The sequence below is a fragment of the Ambystoma mexicanum genome, chromosome 3p, assembly GCF_040938575.1.
Source record: "Ambystoma mexicanum isolate Mex_15411 chromosome 3p, UKY_AmexF1_1, whole genome shotgun sequence".
Classification (NCBI taxonomy): Eukaryota; Metazoa; Chordata; class Amphibia; order Caudata; family Ambystomatidae; genus Ambystoma; species Ambystoma mexicanum.
In genome coordinates this window covers 1,234,081,145-1,234,107,555 of record NC_090925.1, presented here as the reverse complement: position 1 = coordinate 1,234,107,555, position 26,411 = coordinate 1,234,081,145, and the positions used below count along the sequence as shown (strand labels likewise).

The following is a 26,411-nucleotide window of genomic DNA, read 5'->3' as shown; positions in this document are numbered from 1 at the left end:
CTTTCTACAAAAATATTGTCTAGTTTTTCTTTCTGCACCTCACCCTGAATGCGCTCATGCCATTCTGAGGTACTATTCGATGACCACGTTCCATGTGCAAAGCAAATAACTTTGCCTCTAAATATTGCACTAGGTCTGAGAATGTGGTTTCCCTTTGTGACATTCTGAAATTTGTTTTTAGTGACACACTGCTATTATGAAATGGATTCCCTTTTATGTACAGATGCCAGTGTGAGGCACACTTGCCACACCCAGTAGGTGCTCTGTGATCACTTTCCTGGCCTGCAACGCACCATAAATATGTTGGTTATTTTGTGTAGATTTGGGGCCTAGCGGTATCTTCTTACCGCCAAAAATAAAAGTAATTTAGCAATAATCACTCCTTACATTTAGATTGGGTTGGTATTATGGTAGTATAGTGGTGAGCATTATTTCAGTACACAGTTATATTTAGTTGGTGTGCATTTTTACTTGTGGGCATTATTTCTTTGTTTTATTTGTGGCCCCAACATCCAGATCCCCTTATTTTTGTTTAGATTGTTCGTGTGATCACTAGAGAGACCTCAGGCCTACATTTCAGAAACACCACATTTTCATATGGAGTGCCACCTTGGGCTGTTCTCACTGATTTATCTACACCAGCGAGTTAAATCATGTGGTATATCACTAATTTATTTACATTAGTGAACTATATCCAGAAGTCTCTCTTTCTGCTGACTCATTTACCTCCAGCAGACTATTCCATTATGTCCCACTCAAATGTCACACACACATATGCTGAGTGGAACCATGCACACAGCTATTTCACTGCAAGTCTGATTTTTAGCTACCTTGTTCTTTTCTGTTTTATCTACATGAACATTGACAAATGCACTGTCTAAAAATTTTCCCCATATTACCAGTGCTATAATGATAGATGCACCAAGAAAAGAAAAAGAAAAACACACTACCCGTCTGTTTTCAGATATTTTAGTGTATTATAAAGAATTGCATTTCAACACCATCTTACCCTTTTTACAGAAATAACTGGAAGTTTCACAGCAGTAGAAATATTCACTTTACTTTATCTGTAACAAAATGAAAAGGAATACAGCAAGAGAACACTCAATGTGCACGTGTTGATTAAATCCAGGAATTTCCTCTTCTACTCTGCCTGAATAGGTTTCGCACACACACACCGCCCCCGCACTCTGCAATATATTTACCGAGCTTGTGCTGCTTGCGAATTCCTCAGGCTGGTCGCCTTGTGGAAATGGCTCAGTGCCCCCTCTTAAATCACCCCAGCAAGGACGTGCATCTGCCGTCACTCAAGCCAGGGCTTATTGACTGGAATTTCCCAACCTGTGTAGCAGTGCACTGGGACCTTCTTCTCAATCAGGAAACTCCCCAGCCACACCAGCTGACTCTTTCTCCCAGCTGTGCTAAATGCCTTCTGCCTTTCTTTCTCTCCGAGATTCATCAGAAAAGCTCTGTTACAGCCTACAAAATGAGTTCAACCAATAAAATTCTATCATGTCCTACCCTCCTTCTCTTGAACAATGGCTTACCTTTACAGCAAGCAACTGTAACAAAACTGATTTCCTGCTTATTCGAGTTTTTGCTTCCTGCAAATACTGTGGACAGAGCACAGAGAGAAAAAAAATATATATATATCTGCACACAGTCTAGTGTGAGTTTCAGCCTGCCTCATTTTGTACTGGAGAACACATTACAATATTAAAAGTTAGAATTATGTTAGTACTGTTAATGGTGTTAATTCATTAATTCTCTAATGTGTCTCCTGCAACAGAGGCATTTCAGATGAGAAAGAAAATGTGCATTTTACATGTAAAAATTGTTTGCATTTTAGATGTAGAAATCGTTTTTGACTGACTAGCCTGTCTTCATTTACATGTCCATGTCACACTGGCAACACATGCCTTGCTGTACCACATTATAGCAATGCATTTATCCCATGCAGTGGCGCTGCATAAAAAAATGCTAAATGACACATGTCTTGCTGTACCACATTATAGCAAAGCATTAAACCCATGCAGTGGCGCTGCATAAAAATGCTAAATACAATAATCTTACAGTGCGCCGCAGCGAGAGAAGCAGCTGCAGCAGGCGGACCTTCATAACGAGAGCCGAGCGTTTCTCTGCCCAAGAGGGCAGACAGCAATGACAGGTCGTAAAAAGGTACAGAGCGGAGAGCGGGCCCAGGGCAAGAAGGAAGAGAGCCCCAGGACACCAGACAATGGGCCGGGTAATGGAACCCATGGACCCTGGAAATTGACTGTAGCGGTACCCAACTACGAAAGATCACAAACCCCTTAAGAGGAGCAGAGACACAAGGCGCCAGGGGGCGGAAGCGAGTGCACTAAGACCCGGAAGACCAGTGAAGGAGTCATGCCCGGATAGTTACAAGTGCAGTATTGAAGAAACAAGGCCTCACGTAGCGAAGACCAGAATAGAATGAGCCCTAGGTGGACTGGATAAAAGGAGCCCGTCATTAAAATAATACCACACCGGGGCCCAGGAGGGCTATTTGCTACCGGTCTGAAAGGAGTCTGGGGACGAGCGAGGGGCATGAGGAGAAGACCACCCAGGGAGGACCCTGCAACAAAAAGACACTGGTAGCGACTCCCAGATGCCAGGACAGAAAGGAAAGAGCAAACTGACTCGATAAAAGCAAACCCCTGTCATCAAGAGGGGTAATTAGAGAACTACAGGAGTCAGCGCGTGGAGAGGACATCAGCTGCAGGATAGAATGGAGTCAGCCACGTCTGATTTATTAGGACCTTGTTACAAAAAGGTGCACATTAGGAAGGGATGGGGCTGGTGAGACGGGTGGGGATGGGAGTGGTGGTCATGAGAGAGAAGATGATGGCAGTGTGATCAGTCCAAATTAGTGGACGGGGAGGTAGAGGGGAGATCAAGTCGTAGAGCTGAATAGAGCATCAAGGGTGAGGTCTGCTACGTGAGTGGGGTTTGATATCAGTTGGGTCATGTTGAGGACTTCCATGTTGTCAATGAGTGGACAGGTCATAGGCTTAGAAGGGACATCAAACCAGATATTGAAGTCCCCTAGCATGGTGAGGGAAGGGTGTGATATCCAGATGACTGATGATGAGTTAGTAAGGGAGTCTGCAAAGTTTCTATTGTAGTCTGGTGGTCTGGAGGAGTAGGAAACTGTGGGTGATGGAGGGATTGAGTTCGAATTTCACTAGCAATGATTCGCAGTGCATGTTGCTTCTCGGAGTGTAAGACTCTGAGGTGGTGTTTGTGGAGGAAGGCTAACCCCTCCCCCCTGCTCTGCTAGATCTGTTGTGCACAAACAGGGAGTAGCTAGAGGGGAAAACCTTGTGTGCAATGGATTCAAAGTCATCCGTGTATCGGTGATAAACCGTATTCCTGGGCTTTGAGGAGATAAAGTCAAAAAGTATGTGTTTGTTCTTTGCGACAAATCTGGCGTTGATGATGCAAGAGAGCCAGTAGTGTTGGTCTGGGAGAGTGGGGAGGGATGTGAGTAGAGGGAGGGATGGAGAGAGTGAGTGCTGGGGATGCAGACTTCTAGCTAGAATCCCAGAGTGGGAGGTTGGGGTGGGAAAAGTTGTGTATGGTGGAGGAAGAATGGTGGTCGATGGTAGTAGAAGAGTATGCTGGTTATGGTTTATGACTGAGTGGGAAACATGGAAGACATAACCAACCAACTACCAACTAATTTCAAACATACCGTTCCCGGCAAAACTCCTAGAAAGCTATGTTTGCGAACAAATCCTGGAACATGTAGAAAGCAATCCGATACTAGACCAGGGTTTAAATCCTTCCTAGCAGAAAGAACAGAAACAACTTGGCTAGACCCCTTCAACTCAGCACCTCGCACAACAAACTGCGGAGTTCCACAAAGCTCATTACTCTTACCACTGCTCTTCAACATCTACAAGACCCCTCTCATCAACCTCATCAAAAGACATTGTCTCACTTGCTACAACTACGCAGATGGCACACATTATCTACAAAATCAACATTACTGGAGATCAAGACACAACCTGTATCAACTGCCTCACAGAAATAGACCACTGAATGAGTACCAACAGCCTTAAACTCAACCCAGTCAAAACAGAAATCATGATCACGCCCAACAACCCGTTGCACCAACACCGCATTCCGTGGCCTACTGAAATGGCAAATCAACCAAAACCTTCCAAAGTAGTAAAAACCATGGAATATGAATGGACAACAAATTAACGCTCGAACCGCAAGTCAACACAGTAGTATAGAAGTGCTTCTTCCACCTACGCACATAGAACACTTGCCGTCATCTCCCTTGACATGTCAAAAATGGACTACTACAACAGCATCTATCTCCGAATGCCAGACTATCTTACCAAATAGATTCTGGTGAATACAGAACGCCGCAGCAGCAGGACTACTCCTCAGGCTCACTAAAAGGGAACACATCATACCTGCACTGAGAACCGTATATTGGCTCCTGGACAAAAAGACTCTTCTTCAAAAAAACTCTTTGTAATCCACCAAGCAATCCTTGGCCAGGAGCAGAAATCATGGTGGAAAAATCTCCATCTCCATCTACAAACAAAACCGAACACTAAGGTCTAGCAACGACATTCGCCTCAAACCAAAATAGTTCTCTAAGCAGAACTTTGGTTGATCAGCATTCTCCTGCATCTCAGTAGAACTTTGGCAATCACTCCTAAAGGAAATACGAACAACAGAAGACCACCTAAAATTCATTCAGAAAATTGCTAAAAACATGGCTCATTAAGTCACTGAGCTAAACAGGAAATACTGTCAAAGAGAAACAGACACTAGATAGGCCGACACAGGAATTCCTGTGGTGGGCAGGGTGAAATAGAATTGCCCTTGGCACACTACAAAGGGAGTATGGCAGTGGTGGGATGAGGGTACCCAGCTTTGAATAGTATTAACTGACAGCTGCAGTTTGTGGCTAATTGGCTCAGGGATGAACCCATGCTGGATACCCAGCTGCTGCAGCCAATGCTGAAACAGTACTTCTTGAAGGAGGTGCTATGGGTGGAGGAACTGCGGCTGCCAAGACCTTCAGGACAACTGAAACTAAGCAGGGATCTGTGGAAAAGGGCCTGGAGACTTCTTGGGACACCAGACCCATATTCCAAGCACGTTTTCATAGCGGGGATCATAGGGCCACAGCAGGGCATTGTGAAGCAGTTAAGGAAGCACTGGGAAAGCAAAGGAATCGCAGTGGTGGGTGTCCTCTCCGGAGATAACAAGATGCTGGAATTCTCAGCCCTGGCTAGTGAATACGGAATACACAAGGGGCAGTTTTTGACATACTTGAGCATGGTCGGTAGAATAGACAAAAGATGGCTGGGCACAAGAGACGAGAGGGAGTCCAACACTGCTCTAGACACAATGTATGATATATCAGAAGGGGGGCCTGCGGTCTCCAGCATATACAACCTACTACTAGATGGGCTGGACACAGGGGAACTGGCAGTGCGCAGAAAGTGGGAGCAGGATGTTGTGAGGGTTTTCAAAGACGGCGAATGGCAGAGAGTGCTGTTGTATACTAAGAGAGTCTCCTGGAACGCCAAATTCAAACTCACCCAAATATATGTGACACGTAATATATGTGATATGGGGCCTAATCTGGCATATACTGGCCAGCACACACTCCACTGAAGCCGTGTGAGCACATTCCCAGCCCTACTGCGACACTGTGCCCACTTGAAACGACACGCTCCCTATGATGGCCGCCACTCGACTTGCTGCTATTTTGTTTACCTGGGTTGCCTAGCAACCGATTTGAAAAAAGTCTTTTCCCGGCTTCAGGAGACCGGAGGCGGAAGCTGGCCTACCCGACTAAGGCCATCCCCTGTCCGTGCCTGTCCGTAGCCGTAGAAGACTGGGCCCCAACCGCTGCCCTCCGCTCTGCTCCAGGTAAGCTGCTGACTGTCTACTCCGGTCCATTAAACATTAGCTCCACCGGCCTCACATACATCAATGCACGCCGACTAACCTCACAAAAGCTCGATTTAGACATTTTCAACGGAACTCTGCCACTGCGATATTCGCGCACTGGCATTGCACTCAGCAAAATTCCAAACATTGAACCCACCGTTGCCTTGCCTGCGCAATATTTGTAATGCATAATCGGAACAGCCTGTCATAGTACACATATACCATACAATGTATCATTACTGTACTACGTTTATCTTGTCATGACATACAAAAATGCAGAATCTGCAAGTGCAGATAGGTTACTGTATCTGATACCAAATACATTGTGTAATTGAATGCTTGCCCTAACTGTTCGTTCAGACAAACTATGCATTGCCACCAATGTTGTCTAACCGCTATGGCTTAATTGTTATCCGCACACGTATCTCGTTTATGGCACACCTTGTCTGCATGGTTGCAATTTGCATCTACCTGAGCCACATGCAAATGTTCCATGAGCACTGCACTTTCCCCATTGTGCTTCTGCCCTCTGCAGCCCTTAGTTTAAGATTGCACTAGCATTTCGGTCCTCGCATCTAACCAGGAGGCCCGCTTCTAACACCCTGACATTGCATTGTCATTGCTGCCTCTACCCGTCATTGCAACACCTAGCCCTGCCTCTATCACCCAAACTTTGTACCACCGCCTCTGCCTGATCTTGTGCCAGGTCCCGTTTAAGTGCTGCTTCCCGATTTTGTGATAGCTCCCCTGCTTTGTGCTTCTGCCAGATTTTGCACTAGGTCCTGACATTGTGCCTTTGCCTGATTTGAGCTTGGTCCTGATATTGTGCCTTTGCCTGACACTTGTGCTTGGTCCTTGAGCGTGTCTGCCACTTTGCCACAACCCGATACCAGCCTGACCCTTTGATACTGCTGCTAGTAGGAACCGGTCTACTCCCACGCCACTAATGTCTCATATGTGAACATATGATAACTTATGCCATACTGCTAATCCCTGCACTGTGCCTCTGGCTCACATTTATCATGTTCCCATTCTGTGTCATACAAAACAATGTACCTTGCAGCGGTAACAGCTACATAGCCTATAAAAATGGTCTAGCTAGACTTGCCTGCCCAAGGCATCACCCCATCGCCTGCCCTCCACCTTTCTTGCCCAGCACACCAGCCTTCCATCTAGGCTCCCATTAAGCCCATGGTAGCGCCCACTCAGCTGACTCCCCAGCCCAAAGGAACACTGATAGTCCCAAGTGGGACCGCCCTAGCACGAGGTCATCACGCCCTACTCTTGGTTACAGCCCTATTAGAACCATTGTCCAAACAGACACACAGACCACCATTCTCGACTTGACCGAGCGTAACAACAGACTTGGCGCCAGAATCTTACATAAGAATAGTAACCATCCAGCTAAACTGCCCAACAAAACCAACAACCAGGATGTAGTTCCTAACAACTCTAACCTACTCCCATTAAAAGGAACACTTCTAAACGTTAGATTCCCTAGTCGCCCATTGCATAGAGATTGCCTTCATCATCCTGACCAACTACCTGGACTTCCTTGCTGTGACTGAAACCTGGCTGCATGACGCTGCAGGACCTTCTCTCACCTTAGCTATCCCTGATAATTATGCCATCCTCAGAGCTGATAGACCCAACGCTCGAGGAGGTTGAGTAGCTTTAAATCCTCGCTTCACATCAGACTAGCCACCTCTTCTCCGCTAAAATCATGCGAACATCTCAGTCAAACTGCAAACATCCCCTAAGAGCACAATTCCGATGCATCTGATATACAGTCCCCCAGGTCCGTCTGGTTCATTTGAAGAAGATATCTCATCCCTAGTAGCCGAAAGCTCTAAACCCTCAGCTCATATTATCATCCTTGGGGACTTCAATCTTGGGTTTAATGACCCTCATGACACCCCAGCTACTTCCCTGGCTACTGCACTAGCTGAGCATGGCCTCATACAACTCTGCTCCCAAACCACTCACTCAAAAGATAGGACTCTTGATTGGGTATCTGCTCTTAATTGCAATATTACCCTTAAGGACCCCCTACCTCTTGTCTGGACGGATCACCACCTCCTTTCATTAGATATCAACATTAACAACCTAATGCCTAAAAAGTCTCGTGTTGCACCGGCCTGCCCAACCAGTAACAAGAGCCACATTACAGTTGAAGCACTAATACCCTTGGTACTCCCCACTCTAAATGCACTACCAGCCACAGCTGACCTGAACCTCTTGGTCAATACCTACAACGAATCCATGTCTAAAGCTATCGACATCATTGCCCCACTGAAAATGTGCAAAGGGAAACGGAAAGCTCACCTTAACTCTTGGTACACCCCTGAGCTCAAACTACTCGGACATCAAAAAATTAAACTTGAAACATTGTGGAAAACAATTCCCTCATTAGAAAATAGAACCAAATTTACTAATATTACCAACATCTACAAAAATGAGATTATATGTGCTCAAAAAGAATCCTACAACTCCAGGATAATTCAGGCAGGCTCTAACACGAGAGAACTACTTAACATCTTAAAGGAATTAGAAAACCCTAATCCCCCTACAGATACCTGTACTAAGGATAAACCCTGGTGCACAGGTATCCAGAATGCCCTCGCCAACTAAATCACGGGGCTCCAAACCAAAATTGAAAACAAACGACAACAACTCACCCATGGCTCAACTTCTAGTCCAACCTTACCACTGCCCACTGCTATCAGCTCAGGCTTCACATTCAAAAAGGTAACTATACCTGAAGTACAAAAAATTATAGCCTCCTTCAAGCCTTCGAACTGTAAGGGGGACAGCTGCCCTGCTCAGATTATAAAAGACGCAGCTAGGGATCTATCCCCTTTCATTACCGAACTAATAAACCTGTCATTCATTAGCAATGCACTCCCAAGTAATTTGAAATGATCATGGGTTCTACCACTGTTAAAAAAAAAAAAAAAACACTCGATCCGTCTATATCTACCAACTATAGACTTATCACCACCGTCCCGTTCTTACTAAAAATCCTTGATAGTGGCCTATGTACAAATTCAAGATTACCTAGAGACAAACCAATTATTAGGAATTCGTCAGTCTGGCTTTCGTCCTCAACATGGAACAGAAACGGCCCTTGTTGATCTCAAAAGTCAGATCGACAAACTCAAAGATAAAGGTAGGGCTGCCATCCTTCTCCTCCTAGACCTCTCCGCTGCCTTTGACTTGGTTGACCATAAAATCCTATGCAACCACCTGTCATAAGCAGCACATTTCTCCCACTCTGCGGTCACATGTATCCAATCCTTCCTCGCTAACAGGACCATGCGTGTCTTCTCACCGTTACGGCCGACCTGATTCCCATTACCTGTGGTGTCCCACAAGGTTCTTGTGTTTCGCCTACTTTGTATAACATATTTACAAAGCCTCTATTCGACAAGCTGGACTATCTGGGTGTCACCTACACCAACAATGCAGATGACACCCAGATACTCCTAACTCTATCCGGTAACTACAACTCGGACGTCAGCCGGTTCAACGAAGTCTTCTCCATCATTCAGGCATGGATGGCCACACATGGCCTCTGCCTGAATGATAAGACTGAACTGCTCCTTGTCAGATCCCCTAACACCATGCTGAAGCTCAGCCCCAGCTATACTAGCCTCATTATTGATGGAAACACTATTCCTATCGCGAAAAGTGTAAAAACCCTCGGTTTCTATCTAGACACCAACACTAACCTCTCCAAACAAATAAACATGACCGCCTCAGCCACTGCTTACACAGGTAAGCTGATCAGGGCCTGTAGACCTCTATCTTCTAACAGTTGCCTCACATTAGCCAGAGCACTCATACAGTCTAAATTGCACTATTGCAACGGCTTATATGCAGGCGCAAACAAATCTTATAATCAACAAATTGCAGGTCCTCCAAAACACATTCCGAGCTGCTCTTAATATTCCTAGGAGAGAACATGTCTCTTCTATTAGAAAATCATACAAATGGCTCTCCATCCAACAAAAAATCTATCTAAAAACGATTTGCCTCGCCTACAAAGCACTAAATCACCTTGCCCCGCCTTATCTAACCAATACATTCACCTTGAAACCTGCTACCAGAATCACCAGATCCACCAACACACTATGCTTGGTGGTGCCCAAATATACCCTAAAAAGAGCCGGCGGAACCAGTTTCCTGGTTCTAGCCGCCCAACTCTGGAATACACTTCCACTAGACATCAAATCCATCCCCACCTTTCAGAACTCAGGTCATCACCTGGCTACTAAATAAATAACTACCACCACCTCAGGTCCTTCGGGACACCTCACATACATACTAGCACTCACCCACCACCACCCTGCATCTATTGATACCAGCTTCTACAACCCAGCTACCTCTGTGTACCTATTATTTAAATGTATAACGACATATCACATTGTCTTTTGCTATCTGCATTAACTGTATTTTGTAAATTGTATAATTGCTGCACAACTGCTCCAATGTATTTACCTATGCCTGTAACCATATCCTTGAGCACCCATATACCCCTGAGTCTGGAGCGCTATACAAATAAATAAACAAACAAACAAACATAGGGTGTACCTAACTCCATCCAAGGATCAGGCCTGCCCGAGGTGCACCCAGGAGAGAGTATGTTTTGAACATGCCCATTGATAGCAGGCTTTTGGCAGAGTGTCCCCGAAAGGCTAGAAAGTGGGTGGATATAGATGCAAGCATGGCCCCGGAGTTTAGTCTGTTGGAACTGTTCCCAAGAGGAGGGAAGCAAGTTGCTCACCTTTCAAAAATTAAGGACCTGATTTGTATCCTAGCAAATAGCAGGATAGCAATGGCCTGGAATTCGATCGAGGGTCCCAGGATAGAGGCCTGGTGGTCAGACCTAAGACGTTGGTCATTGGCTTAGACTGAAGTGTGTTACAGGGGGCTGCAGAAAGGAATGCCTGAAGGGAGTGAGGGAATGAAAGCCTGGAATGCAATGACGCAGAGGATGTTTGACACTGTGGACACAGAGGAGCCTGGAGCGGGAGTTCGAGGTGGCACCCAGCGATACCGCATTAGTATTAAGGGTGGACATGCTGCAATAAAAGACTGAAATGGGAATATGCTGTTAGCCAGAATCCTGTGCCGTTCCCTTGGGGAACACTGCAAAAAGATTAAGACTACAGGAGTAAGCAGTAAACCCAATTGGTAGCAGTCTGTATCACCCAGATTTACCTAGTAGCTGTGGCTGAGCAGTCCGACTTCTCTCAAGAAGAGTTAGGCAGTATACAGAGGATACACAATAGGGCCAAAAACACAGTAGAACAAGCAAACACTGACCAGAGCTTTGTATCAAAAGTATACAATTATTTATTTACCACACACTTTAGAAAATGCACTAGCACTATTAATCAAGGCAAGTTCAAAACACAATCAGAAATGTATAGACACCTCCCTTAAGAATTATTTAGACCAGTCTAAGTTAAAACACCACTTTTTGTCGAAACAGAGGTGAGCGTGTAACTTAGATGGCACTCCAATAATTAAATAAAAGGGAGAGAAACAGGCAGGTCATAAAGATAAAACAGTTCCCAACACTTTTAAGTTAGTGAAGGCAGAGTCCACTGTAGAGCCAAAGTTCATAGGCCAGGACCACTTTAAATGGAGCAAGGTGAAATGTGCCCAAGATCACACAGTTGCGAAATGCATTCAAGTCTTTGTAGAAATGTTCAAAAGAGGTTGGGGTGGTTCAGAAGATAAAGTTAGGTCTGGGGGCCAACCCAATTGGAAAGCCAAGGATTTAAGGGTCACCTTTAGCAAACCGTAGAAAGGAAAGCCAGGTGGAACACAGTCCCTTTAAAGTTGAGGAAGCTCCAGCGGTGGCAGTTGTTCCTGGCAGCGGGTGCAGTTCGTGGTTTCGACCAGGTGAAGAGATGATCCCGGCGAAGAGGAAACTTGGAGTCGTTGCACTGCCCAGGGAAGAAACCAGCCACGGAGTTCGTCGATTAAAAGGTGCGTTCCTGGTATTCGCGGTCACAGTGGTGCAGCTTGGTTATCCGGCCGCGGGGTGCTTGGCACGGGCGATTCGACCAAGAGACGTCCTGGAAGGCGAAATGGCGAACTGGTTGATCCCAGCAGCTCAGAGGAAGAAGACTCTTTCAGCAGAAGATCTTCTCTTGTCGTCGGGAAAGTGGTGAGGTCGTGGCAGCAGGGCTCCACCAGTGGTCTCGTCGTTGCAGATGGCTCAGCTTCTCCCCTCTTCAGATTTCTTAGGTCCTGTGGCGACTTCTGAAGTTCCAGTCCCAAAAGCCCTGCTTTTATGCAGAAAAAACCCCATTCAACAGCTTAGCTCAAACATGTCACTCAAATATGCTAAGTGGTGAGTGGGCGGCTCACCACTGGCCCAATCAGAACAGAGTGCGACTTGGGTTGCTCAGGCAACGCAGTCCAGGGTTCCAATTCCCCCACCCACACATCCTGTGGAACCCAGACAAGAGTGGCACCAGTTGGAGGGCTTCTGTGGAGAAGCCCGCCAAAAAGTGGAACAAAGGGCCCGACCTTGGTTGGAGTTACAGAGACGGACATGAACACCATTTTAGAAAAGAGTTCTGGCAAAAAGACCCAACCGGTGATTTAATATTAAATAAGTAAACCGGCGGTATCTTTAACATTGCACCAAAAAGTGGTGCGTTTAAAATCAATGGGAAAATCCCATAGGAAATGTTCCGGTGGAATATTTTGCGTGGTAACCACTGCCACCAGCCAGAAACTCAACAAGGGGGGACTGGACAGTGCCCCCTTGGAAACAGACCCAGGGGCAATCAAATTAACCCCTTCCAGTACTTCCACAATATGATGGTTTGTACTGGTTCTGTTCACTATTTTGGACTAGTAAAGTCAATGGTGACTTTACATGCCCTGGGAGACAGTAGTCAGTCCCAGGGTATGGAGTCTATGTTTGGGGGTCACTATGACACCCCTGTGTTACTGCACTGAGGGTGCTGTGTAACACACATACTAAAAACAGATGATACCCTATGGAGTAAAAAAACCCATAGCCCATAAGCACACAAGAAGTCAAAGACATACCTCAAATCATGCCTAAGAGTGGGAGGAAAAGAGTCCCCCTCTTAGCAAGAGAAAAAAACAAACCCCAAAAATCCAGCAAAGCAAAGAGTGGGGGAGTCACTAGGTTTGGGAAATTAGCCTTATAAGAGAATTCTCCCTGATATATGCGAACATATTGTGTTGGGGGGATGCTAGAATATTGAGGCCGGAGGGAGAACGTTATGTAACGTCCATGTGGAAGCATATTCAGAAGAACAGATTGTCACAGCGAAGACTGTTTATTTGTTGTTTGTTAACAAAATTAATAAAACATTTTTTTTTTAAAAGAGAAACAACCGAAACCTAATTAATAAAAACCTGGATACCTCAACTAAATAAAGCATTTTAACACAAACCACCATATAAGAATGTGAACCCTGCCAGACCAACATAACTATCGCGTAGAAGGGCACAGACTATGAACATCACTAACTCACCCTAACATTCAGATATCCTGCATGCTCGCCCTCAAACACCAAATAAAACACACAGACACCTCTGTCGCAGCAGAAACCTAAAACCACCATCAAATGCTCACTCAGCAACACCCAACTAAACAGAAAAGTAAACCAATTACACACACATCCCACACACACACTCATACACCAAACATCACCAAACCCTTACCAACTAAAAACAAACCCAGCACATGCAGACTGTTTTCCAAACTGAAGCTACCAACAGCACATCAAAGCTCTCTAGAGCTTTCCCACTATCCCACTACGCCCCCCCGCCTTTTCAGATCCGCCAGAGTTCCTGGAGACCATGAAAATGGCAGCGGTTCATGGTATAAATCACAAAAACTAGCCAGTACACCAATAATATTAACCCTTGGAATACGGAGGATTTGTGCTTTTTAGACGAGGGAGAGAGAGAGGGGGGGATGGCCTTGGGCCCCTAGAAATTCTAATAAAAACCCTTAAACCATCTCTGCGCACTGTATTTCTTGAGCCATCTGTGATACGCAGTGGTAGAAGTTGGATTATAAATAGAGGCCGCCTATACCAAGAGGACGGAAGAAAAATCGTAGGATGGAGATTCCTGGTTGACTGGCAAGACTGACTTTGCTAATAGAGACGTTTGGGATATTAGATTGGAGCTAGAATTTCTAACTCTTGACATGGTGCCATAGGAAGCTGAAGATTTCTGGTTGTCTTTGATATCAGACTCTGTTGGTTTATGGTATTTCCATCACATTTTTTACATCGAGCGACATTTCCATCAAATTTTTTGCATCAAAAAATGTGCATCAAGTGCATTTTCTTTTCTTTTTTTTGGGTGGGGTGTCCCTACCAACCCCCTGTTTTTTTACCCTTTAAAACCCACCACAACAAAAATTAACCCTTTACCACCCACAAACATGCATTCGATGCATATTTTTTTTGATGCAAACCTCTCGATGCAAAGGCATTCGATGGAAAGGTATTCATTGCAAAGTCCAGATACCGACCCTGTTTAGTCCAGAAGTAGAATCCACCATTCTGGCTGATAGTACCAATTTAAGTTTAATTGATCAAATACAGGAGGCCAGAGAGAGAACCAGCCAATGGTCTAAGGTAGTGGTAGTAGACTATCAAATCTTCCTGTCAGCCTGGCATTCCAACAGTTGAGGAGCCCTACCTGCTCTGAAGAGAAAGTAGTTGTATCTTCCGATCCGGTTTTCACCCCAGAGGGGTCAAGGATCCAAGCAACACCACAATATAAAACCTATTAAGAGCCATACTAGATGTCCAATCGGCCATTAGATGACACCATTAAGAGAACTTAATGCATTGCATTGCATTGCATGGCATGGTGATTGAGAGAAGAAAGCAACCAGAAATCCCTTCAGCAATCCAACCAAAACCCATCAAGGGTGAAGATTACCTTTTCCTAAATTTTGAGAAGAACTCTGAAGTCTGTGGGTGGCTCCGCCATTATTAGGCGAGATACATAGCCCCCTTCATAACGGAAGAGGCACATCAAGCATTTCAAGCCCTCAAACCTGATAGAAAAACACGTTATGAGGATCCGAGGGGCATCCTTGGGAGACTGGGAGAGTGGAATGTGATGGAAAATATTATCAATTCAGACTCTGTCATCAGCGACTCCGGCAAAGAGAAATACCCTGACAACTCTATTATAGAGTGAGAGACTTATTAAATAATTGGCTGTCCAATAAAACCTATGAAATAACAAAAACAGGGTCAAAATATTAAAACTGAATGGTAAGCTCTTGAATGGCAAACTATACAGGATAGTCAACGAAAGCTCAGATGAAGTGTTGGAAGAAAACTGCAAACCCACTTATTTTATAACCTTCTTATGGGAAGTTAGACCAGCCTACTTCCTTTTAATCTAAGTAAGCCAAAAAACCATAATCACAGGTTTGATGAAATGTCATGACTAAAGAAAAAAGAACTTTGAAAGTCCATATCTAACCTTAAACACTCTGGTATGTCACATGCAGAACGTAGATCAGGGGAAAAGGTACTTGGAAACAGCTATAGAAACTGGTCCCGGACACATAGACATCTACGTGTGCAAAATGATGGTGAAGAAATGCTAGCTACCCTAGTATCCAAAAATTTCTGTATTTTTGGACTTCAATAAATAAAATGAATCAAAAATCATTAAAGGCACAGGTTAGCACAATCAATAATGATAGCTGGTGTAAATACTTTGGAGAAATCTTTAAAAGCAATTCAGATATCTCCAAATTTATCAAGCCTGATGTAGAATGGCACCTGGGTAGGAGCAGCGACCTTGTAGAAGCAATGATTAAAAAAGCATCAACATAAAGGGCTTCTGGTATACATAACCTCACAAATGCTATTCTCAAAGCAAATGTAGAACTATGGGTAACTATTCTGATCATGGTCTTCAAAGAAGTGCTATCTTCTAGGAGGGTCACTGAGTGATGGAAATGTGCAATCATTGTTCGTGTATATAAGAAGGGTAATCGGGAAGATCCATCAACGTATCGCCCGATTGCCCTTTTAGATGGAGATGGAAAGATATTTGCTGCAATTGTCCTGAACAATCTTGAAGATTGGATTCTTCAAAATAATATATTGGATACATTTCAGACCGGTTTCCGTAAGGGACTTTCCACCTCAATGAATGGAATATTTATGTCTGTGACTTCTAGTTCATCACATCAAAAGAATGGCGGTCCCCTCTATGGAATGGAACATGGCTAGATTTGTCCAGGGCGTTTGACACTATTAACAGAGAACGTCTCTGGACAAAACTTGCCTCATGGGGAATTCCAAAAAGCCTCCTAGCGATTATAATAAGCCTATATGAAGGAACTATGATTCAGGCCAGGTTGAATGTGTATGAGTCTATCAGATGAGATAGCCACTAATAGAGGAGTGAGATAAGGCTGCATTTTAGCAGCATGTCTCTTTATCCTCTATTTAGCAGATCTCAATGAAGCCCTGGCACATGAATCTCTTCAAAGATTGGTTCTGAGCCCATAAGGTTAATCGCATATACAGATATTGTTCTGTTAGATTACACCCCGAAAGGATTGCAGCGACTACTGAATGCGTTCGGGACCTATGCAGATAACGACTTAAAGGTTATTCCAGTAAAATCTCAAATCCTAGTGTTTAAGAATCATGGAGTACGAAAGGTAAATTACAAATGGTTCATGCAGAAGCAACAGATTAGGCAGGTCGACAAACTAATTTATCTGGTTATTAAAAATAAATCAGTTCCTGCTAAAGGAACACGCAAGGACGATCTTGAATTGAAACTCATCCCCCTCAGAGCCCAGATGAAAAAAATATTCACAACCTACTGCAAGTTTTCAATTCGCCCTCTGCTGAACTATTATAAAGCAAAGCTTGTACCATTATTAATTTATGGTTATGATACAATTCAGAAGAGATAAATTGGGAGCGTAAAGAAGGGAACTTTTGAAAAATATCCTCCTTCTCCCTTTGAGTTATCCCATGGCTACGCTTAGATATGAACTCTGATTAGCTTCTTTAAAAATGAACCTTTTTTTTTTTAAACCTTTATTTTTAGATTTTCATACATAACAAATCACATATGCACCAATCGGGTGCTGTCATAGCCGTCACGACATACAGAATTCTCAGTTCAAACCCCCCTCCACCTGTGATGTTAAGCTTAGAATCTAATATTGCCGACATGTCCACTATATCTCAACCCGCCACGTGCGTTCCCACTGATGGGTTTTTGTTCGCCCTCTCTGTTTGCGGGGACTGTGTTTGAGAGACTGAGGTATCTGAGTTGGAGAGTAAGTATGCGATGTATGGACCCCAGATATCGGGAGGTCGTGCATGAAGAGGTAGTGTTCTTATGAATTCAGTGTCCATGTCTTGGCAATACAGAATGTCTTTTTTCCAGACTGTCAGCGTAGGAACAGGGCCTCGACCCCATGCCATAGCAATCCTCCTGCGCGCCAGTACAAGGAGAAGAGCTGCGAGTTTCCTCGACGAGGGCTGCAGATATTTGGTCAGGCTTAGGAGGGCTATTGCCGGGAGTGGGGATAGTTCCTCCCCTAGTATCTCGGCAGTCATTTGTAGGACCGAGAACCCGAACTGGGCTATCTCGGGGCAGTTCTAGGCGAGGTGAAGAAAGTCCGCGGCCGTGGCACCACATCTTTCACATTGTGCCGATAGTTCTGAATGGTGCCTATGTTTTTTAGCAGGGGTATAATAGGTTTGATGCACAAAATTAAAATGAACTTGCTTGAAGCGGGTGTTTATAGCAACTTTCTGAGTTTGACGAAGTATGTAAATCCAGTCGTCCTCCGGTATTGTAGCTTGAATGGCTGATTCCCATCTTCGTTTTGTATGGGCTTCAATGGCTACCGTGTCTGTTAGGAGGCTCTTATATATCATGGATACTAGTCTTCCTTCCCCTTTCGCTTGAATTACATTGTGTAGTAGGTCCTATGTCGCTGGCTGTTTGGGGAATGATGGGAGCAGGGACTGTAGGGTGTATCGTAGTCTGAAGTAGAGGAATATGTTGAGTGATGTAGTATCTCCTCTCTCTTTGGCCATCTGCAGGGTTATGAATGTGCCCTCAGGGAAGAGGTCTCCAAGGGATTGGAAGATGACTTTGTTGAGCCATAGATGAAATACTTTTTCAGCTGTCCAGGTGTATGCCTGGAATGAATTTGATTGGTAGCAGGGGGGAGAATCTTGTGTGTACATCGTATTTTCTTGCGATTTTCTTCCAGACAGCGTATGTAGAAAGGACAGTATTCATCGTGTTATACGGTACTGGAAGATTGCTGAGAATGACAGCAGCTCTCAGCAGGTTAGGGGATGCAAGGGCACGTTCGACCTGTACATGTGGCTGGATAAAGTGTACTGTGTTCCAGTGACTCAGGAATTGTGCCCGTGCCTCCCAGTAGTATCTCTCTATATCTGGGAGTGCAATGCCGCCTTGTGACGTTGGTAGTGTTAATGTTGCGTGAGCTACTCTTGCTGGCTTCCCTGCCCATATTAGTTCCAGGATGAGGCTTTTAACTTTTTGGAAAAAGGATCACGGTAGGAGCAGTGGTATGTTTGTGAATAAATAGAGGAGTATGGGGAGAATCACCATTTTGGTCAGTGAGGCCCTCCCCCATAGTGTTAGTGGGAGTGACTTCCATCTATGGATGCATTCCTGGAGGGAGCTTAATGTCATTGCATAGTTGTCTTTATATATCTTGCTATGATTAAGGGACATATAGATGCCTAGGTAGCGGCCTTTGGAGCTTTCCCATTTAAAACCGTGGTCGTCAGGGAACTTGGAGGTGTTCGGCGTCAGGGGAAATATCACTGATTTAGAGTGGTTGGTTTTAAGGCATGAGATATTGCTGAACTCAATCACTTCCCGCATTATCGGGTTGAGGTTAGTTTGGGGATCGTTGACGAATAAAATGACATTGTCAGCGTATAGGTAGACCACTAGTTTATGGGGTCCTAGAGTGAGACCTCTGTGGAGTTGAGGCTAGAGGTTCCATTATTAAAGCAAAAATTGGGCTGATAGGGGACAGCCTTGTCTGGTGCCGCTTTCTAACCTGATACTGGGGGATTTAGTGTTGCCTAGGGTAATATAGGATCGCAGGTCATTATAGAGCAGCGAAATCATTTTAATAAAGAGGTTCCAGAGTCCCATTTGTTTGAGCGTCGCAATGAGGTATGGCCATTCCACGGAGTCGAAGGCCTTTTCGACGTCCAGTAAGACGGCAATTGCTTGCTGTGTCGGATCGAGTGCTGTGATAATGCCAAATAGCTGCCTGATGCCATAGGTTGTGCTGCGCCCAGGGATAAACCCGGCTTGGTCTCCTAGCACCAGTGCGGGCATGAGGGGGAGTAGTCGTGCCACTAGGATTTTAGCCAGAATCTTGTTGTCGAGGTTGATTAGGGAAATCGGCCTGTAGGAGGCGCAGTCTTCCGGGGGTTTACCTACCTTATGTATTAGGAACACATTAGCTTCACGTAGTGTGGGTGGGAGAATCCCCTGCTCTAGGGCTTCTTCGTAAACTTTGAGAAGTAGTGAGGCTATGGTGGCTGCGAAGGATTTGTAAAATTTCCCTGTAAGGCCATCAGGGCCTGGTGCTTTGGTATTTGGGAGAGTTTTGATTGCTTCTAGGATTTCTTCTAGTGAGATGGGTGCATTTAGAGGTTCGCAGAGTTCACTGGTTACCCAGTATAATTCGGTATTGTTAAGGAAGTCTTGCAGTGTCTCAGGGCTCGCAGTACTTTTGGAGCTATATACGTCTTGATAGAAGTTACAAAACGTATTAACTAATTCTTCTTCTGTGTAAACTAGGTTTCTTTGTGCTCTACGCGGGCAGGTGTTTTGTCAATTTTTAGTAAATGGGCCAGTAGCGGCCCAGATTTCTGGCCCTCGCCGTATTGACGGATCTGATGTCTGCATCCTAGGAACTTCAGCTCGCGTTCGGCTGTTTATTTAAATATTAGCAGTTCTTCTTTCAGGTCGGCTTGGGTCTGTGGTTCGTTGGAGGTGGTGTACTTGAGTTCAAGCTCCTTCAGACGTTGTTCGCTACTTGCCATTTCTTGTCGTATTAGTTTCAAGATGCCATTCTCTTTTGCCATGCACACTCCACGTACATAGCATTTCAGTGTTTCCCACAAAGTGCCGGCAGAACTAACAGAGTCTTGGTTTACCTCAAGAAATGATGTAATTTCCTGGTGCAGCTCGTGGTTATCCTGGTTTGAACCTCCAGTTCAGAACTGGTGTCTTAGCGCTGGATAGAGTGAATTCAAGTGTCACCATTGAGTGGTCGGAAAAGGATCGTGGGAAAATTTGACTGGACCTCCAGCTGTATGGGCTGTGAGTTGATACCATAATATAGTCTATGCGTGAGATGGTGTTGTGGACTGCCGAGTGGAGCGTAAATTCTCTCGCATCTTGGTTGGTGCACTTCCAAATATAGATATGATGGAATGCTTGACAGATCTCTTTTACTTGAAGACTTGCTTTGGAGGTCTTACTGGCTGTATTGTGTGATTTATTGGTCTTGGGGTCTAATGCTGTGTTAAGATCCGCACCCCAGATGATTGTTGCTGAGTTGGCCTTCTTGTCAATTAAGATTGCAACCCATCTTGCATATGATAAGTAAGATGAAAAGTACCTGTGGCATCCCCAGGATCGGGCCCAATGTTGTTCCGAGGTCGGCAGAAGATGGGTCTCCTGCAGCATGGCGATACTGATTTTGTGCCTCGTGAGGTATTGAAGGATCCTCCTGGTTTTTGCTGGTTGATTGCCACCTCGGATATTCCAGGTGGCTACTTTAAACAGTTCTACACTAGTAATGGTGGATGGTCGGTGACTGGCTTAGCATGGTCGGCGGGTTGCAGCTGACGCACGGGAATGTGTGAGAATCTGGTGGATCTTGTGGTTGTTGTGGCGGGGGTTTGTGCTATATCTGTGATGGAGCGTGGGTGAACTGTCGATGATGTCTTCAAGTATTTACTATCCCTCCCCTGTGTGGGCAACCCCCAACTGGCCCACGATGAACCCTCCCTTATAACCAAAACAGTTAACATTGCTGTGCTTGGGGCGTTAGTAGCCTTGCAAGAGGGAAAGGGGCTCCCTAAAATTATAGGATAGTGGTTCTGTGGTGGTTATCTTGAGTGGTAGTGGTGGTGATTTGGTACTGCCTGTGCTTGCTGCTTGAGAGGTATTTTATGGTCGGTCTCTTCTCATTCGGTCTCCACGTTGTGGTCTCGCATTGGTGGGGGTAGGTCTGCAGCCGGCTCGGTCTAGGAAATCGTTGGCTTCCTCTGGTGTGTTGAAAAATTTGCCTGCATGTTGGATTCGAAGTTTTGCAGGGAAGAGCATTGAGTATAATATTTGATTGTCCTGTAGTCAGCGTTTGACAGCTGTATATGATCGCCTTTGCGCCTTCACCGCCGGGGAGATGTTGGGAAAGAATTGGATGTGGTCTCCCTCATATTGGAGGTCGCCTTTTTCTCTGGCAGCCCCAAGTATCGTGTCGTGGTCTTTGTAGTTTAAAAGCTTCGCTATAATCGGGCGTGGATTTACACCCGGAATTGGTTTGGAGTTAGGGACCCTGTGTGCTCTTTCTATAACGAATAGTTGGGGGAGAGACTCCGTTCCAAATAGTTCCACGCAGATCTTTTCGACATGCCTTCCATTTTGATTCGGAGCTGTTGCTCTCTGACCCCAATAATTCTAATATTGTTTCTGCGAGAGCATCCTTCTAAATCTTTATTTTTGGTGCAAACTGCCTTCATTTGTGGCTCTAACAAGGATTCTCTGGAGGTCAGAGATGTTGCGCCATCGTCTAGATCCGATATGCGCTGTTCAACTGCATCTAGCCTGTCTGCATGCTTGTCTAGGCGGTGTTGGAGTTGATCGACCTTCGACAATAGTGTGTTGAGTTTGCTCCTCAGGCCTCCAATTCCTGCTTTCAGGTCCAACAGGATTTCCGTGATGTCAAAGTTCTGGGCTTGCTCCTCTGCTGGAGGGGTCTCTTGTTTGGGCGACTCTGGTCTGCTTTTGGCGTTAGATGATTTAATGGAGGAGCTGGCTTCGAAATTTAATTTCTTTTGAGACTTGTTGGTCTTCCCCATGGTCGGCGCTCCTAAGTGTTTTCCATTGATATGCAGCTGTTGGTTGATTAAGGTGGTAATGGTGATGTCTCAGTGTGGTCAGCTGCTTATGACGATTTGAACCGTTGTTCTGGATGCCTTGTGGGGGACTGGCCACTGGTGGTTGCGTGGTTTGGTTGATCGGCACTCGTGTCTGGTCCGGAGATTACGCCGGGTTATTGCCGCTGGTCGACGCGAACCTGGGACTCTTTGAGCATTCAGTTACGGCAGGAAGTCTCTGAGCATGTATGGGGATTTAGGGCGGATCACTGCGCCTTTGGCTGGCTATGTTGGTCAGGTTTCCTTATGCGGCTCTTGCAGTGGTTTTGGTGAAGTGTGGCTTTCAGCACTCAAGCAGAGGTGGGGTTCCCCTCCAGCCTCTTGAGGGACCGGACTGATTGGGGATATTATTTGCGGTTTTCTTTTGGCTTGTTGCACAGTGATACCTTCTAGTATATAAAATGTCTGCCATGTTGCTCTTGGTGGTTGTGGTTGCTGGTTTGGGAGCAGCCTCTGCGGTCTGTGCGGGGGTTTAGCTTGCTAATTGGAGCCTTGCTGCTGGATCTTGTTGCCCACCCACACCTCCGTTGTTTGAAAGTTAGGAGAGAAGCTGCGGGGCTTGATGTGCACTGTTAGCTGTGCGCATCGAGTGGGGACAGTTGAGGAGCGTGCCTCTCCACTGCCTGTCAGGCTGCGGGTTGTAATCAGAATTTTCCCAGGTGTTTTTAGGAGCTCTCATATGCGGCTGTATTTTCCCCAGGGAGTGGGTCAATGCTGACTAAGCTGGAGTGTGCCCCCGCACCCGCTGCTAGACGCGTATGTCACACGGGTAGACCGGGGCATCTGGGGAGCGTGCTGACAGACCGAGCGAGCGCCCAAGAAGCCGCGCATGCAGTGGAACGCTCCTACCTGCTTTTGTTCAGGGCTCGCCTGGGAGGAGCGGCGCTGTCCTCCCGCTTCTCGCCGGGCCACCGCAGGTACAGGAACACTCACGTCTACCCAGGTGCCGGGGCCGCACACGCTCCTCCGCCTCCCCGACGCGGCCCAGAGCCCTCGTCGGGCCGTCTCTGGCTTCCGCCAGCTGCTCTCCCTCGGCGGGAGTCTGAGTCCCTGCAGGTCTCCTCCCTCTCCGGCTGTCTGCAGCGCAGGGACCAAGGCAGCACCGGCGGGCGGGCCCTCGTCAGTTGGGCCACAGATGTGCAGAAACTCGGCAGCCTGATGAAATAATGGGCTCAGTCTGTGCGGCAATGTCTCCTGCAGACTCCGGGCGGTAATGGCAGGTGAAATGGCCACCACAGAAACGGCGATGTTACAGGATTAATAAGGAGCTGCACAGAGCTCTCTAGGAAGCCGCCATCTCGGATCGCTCTCTAGTGCCCTCTTTTAAAAATGAACCTTGATTGGAAAATTATAACTCTGGAAAATTATAACTCTGTTTATTGTTATTGTTATTTGGCATTTATATAGCGTCCTATATATCATTGGTATGATCTCGAAGCGCTTGTGGGTTGAACCCCCTTGGGGACCTTAGTCAAAGTCAGTCGAGAGAGTTGGGTAGTATAGGGTGCTTGCGTGCACTCAATATGTGTGCGGCTAGTGTGATTTGCTTGATGGTAGCTGCATCCTAACATTAGGTGCAGTGGTATTGAGAGATCAGTCGAATGTGTGCCGTCAGGTGGTTGGTCTCCGTGGCAGCATTAGGCCTGTGTAGGACGTTTGTTGGCAGCTAGGCTGATTTTTAAATTATTTTTTTCTTGTGGGGTATAGCAGTGTTCATGGAGTATTATTCGTATGTGTGCAGCTAAGCCGAAATTGATCGAGGGGTATAGCTGCACTCTATTGTGTGTTGGTGTAAAGTAGAGAGTGAGCATAGTGATAGGAGAGGTGAGTGTCTGGAGTGGATGATTTACTCTTAAGAGCCCACTATTCCTGGATTAGGTTCTAGATTTGGATGAGCTGGTAGTGGTCTTCATGTTTCGTGGTAGGAGCACTCTGAGGTAGATTCACAGGTAGGACCGCAGTAAGTTATGTTTTGCTCGGTCAGAGGGTCACTATTCTTAGTCTCAGCACTATTTGTCTCAGGAGCCCATTTTCCGGGGCTCTGGTTGCAATTTAGGTGGGTTGCAGGGGAGGTCTAGGCAGGATACTTGGTTATAGGACAGGAGATATCTAGCATCAACGTAGTCACACTGAGGGAGTGATGCTAAAGGACAGGCTGGACATTTGTCAACTGGCTGTAACATTTTTCGGCAGGCTGTAATTACTTGCCAAAGTAATTTCATTGAAGTTATGGTTCCTGATGTTGGTGAGTTTCAGCGCCCTTAGATGGTCCTAATCATGGATTACAAAAAGAGACAGGTTTTTAGAGCTTTGCGAAAGGCCATGTAGTCTTGGTTGTGTCGAATGTGCGGAGGGAGTGAGTTTCACAGTTGGAGCCAAGGCTGAAAAGAGGGCCCTCCAATCCTGGCTGAATTGGAGGCTGGGATCACTAGTAAGAGGGCAGTGCTTGACCTTAGAGTGCGTGATGGGTGGTAGATCAATACAAACCTCTACATAGAAATCTCTTGAATGACATGGAAGATGGACGAAATATATTTCTAAAGGAGTTTGAAAAATATGTATATTAAGCGTACTGGGACCTGAGGGAACAGTAATTATCCTAGTAGAAAATCCAGTGGGGGTCAGATTAGCATTGTCTCGTGCAGAATGGACTGAAGCCATTGTCCAAATGAGAAGTTACAGGCTCTATAAATCACTTTCATTTTATGACAAACCAAAATATTTTCTCCCAAACTATTTAACGCAGTTCCCAGATTTGAAAATGAGAACGGACTTTTTAAGAGTAAGATTGAATATATTAAAAACTGGTGAAATTCAGTCTGCAAGAGGTAAGCAACTCGTTCCCACTTTTTGTAAACTCTGTGAGGAAAATACACCCCAATCGTTGCATCACATTTTTATATCATGTAAAGGCACAAGGGAACTTTGTAAAAAAAAAAGTTGCAACAGTTTGTAGATCGTACCATGTGGCTCTCGAGTGATTCATTTTGGGAACGCCTCATTGCAGGCCACGAAACTGTTAAACGATTGAAGTTGTGAAGATCTTAAGAGTTGGCTTTTATTACGTAGTAACAGAACTATTGGGTGGGATGACAAACCTGCGGATATTGGAAGGCGCTGGGGGGGGTTCAATAGTCCCAGAATGTAGCAGTTACGCTTAGCTAGTGATTCAAGGTCAGATCCGAGTCGTACTGGTGCTTATATCTTCTTTGCTTTATTATTTCTTATGCAATTCCACAAGTCAATTTAATAATCATCATGGCGTCATGTAATGTTGTTGAACATTTGGTGAATGCAAGCAGCCCCACTGGCACCCAGACCCGGGAGGACCAGCAATCAGCGCCTAATCCGAGCAAACCATAGCACCTTATTGGCCCTGAAAAAGACTTGGGTCGAAACGCGCGTCGGCTGCTTGCATTCACCAAATGTTCAACAACTGGCGTTATACGCCGCCATGATGATTCTTAAATTTACTTGTGGAATTGCATAAGAAGAAATAAAGCAAAAAAGATGTAAGCACCAATACGACTCAGATCTGACCTTGAATCAATAGCTAAGCGTACCTGCTACATTCTGGGACTATTGAACCCCCCCCAGCGCCTTCCAATATCCACAGTTTTGTCATCCCACCCAATCATTCATCCATTTGGGAAGCCTGGAGTTGGTCCCCAGACGAACCAGGAGCAAGGCTGCAGGCTGACTCACCAAATTGACCCTAAAGAAAGGTGCGCGGAAGGTAGAGAGTCCCGACACAAACAACTCCAACCAACTGTAAATAGTAACAGAACTACACTAGATATATGAATTTGTACATTCTTTTTAGATGTATTTTAATACAAGATGTATTACTGTTTTATACATTATTAGATGAAACGTTGTGAATGTGTAAGTCACTTGTTGCCATATGCACAATAAAAAAATACAAAATAAAACCTATGAAGAAGTAAAAGATAAGCTTCTGCTGGAACAACTCATCAATGCCCTGCTAGCGAGATGCAAATAACTGAAGGCAAGCGTCCCCAGCCAGCACGATCCTCCCCGCAATGAGAGACAATGAAGGACTCTCCCAAGTCGGGAATAAGGCCAAGACAGAGTGCGGGTGAGCTTAAATGGGAGTTTATCAATCAGAATATGGCATGCAAAGAACTCTGCAAACTCCGAGAGCGCTCTGTCTGACAATAGCAAAGACAGGCGTATATATTTACAAAAAAGTCATAA

The 26,411-nt window shown here is 45.5% G+C and overlaps 1 protein-coding gene across 2 annotated transcripts in view; it reads left to right on the top strand.

The window, feature by feature from the left end:
- IFT56 (intraflagellar transport 56) overlaps nt 1-26,411 on the top strand; it is a 1,056,475-nt gene that overhangs the window by 804,235 nt on the left and 225,829 nt on the right. The window lies entirely within an intron of this gene.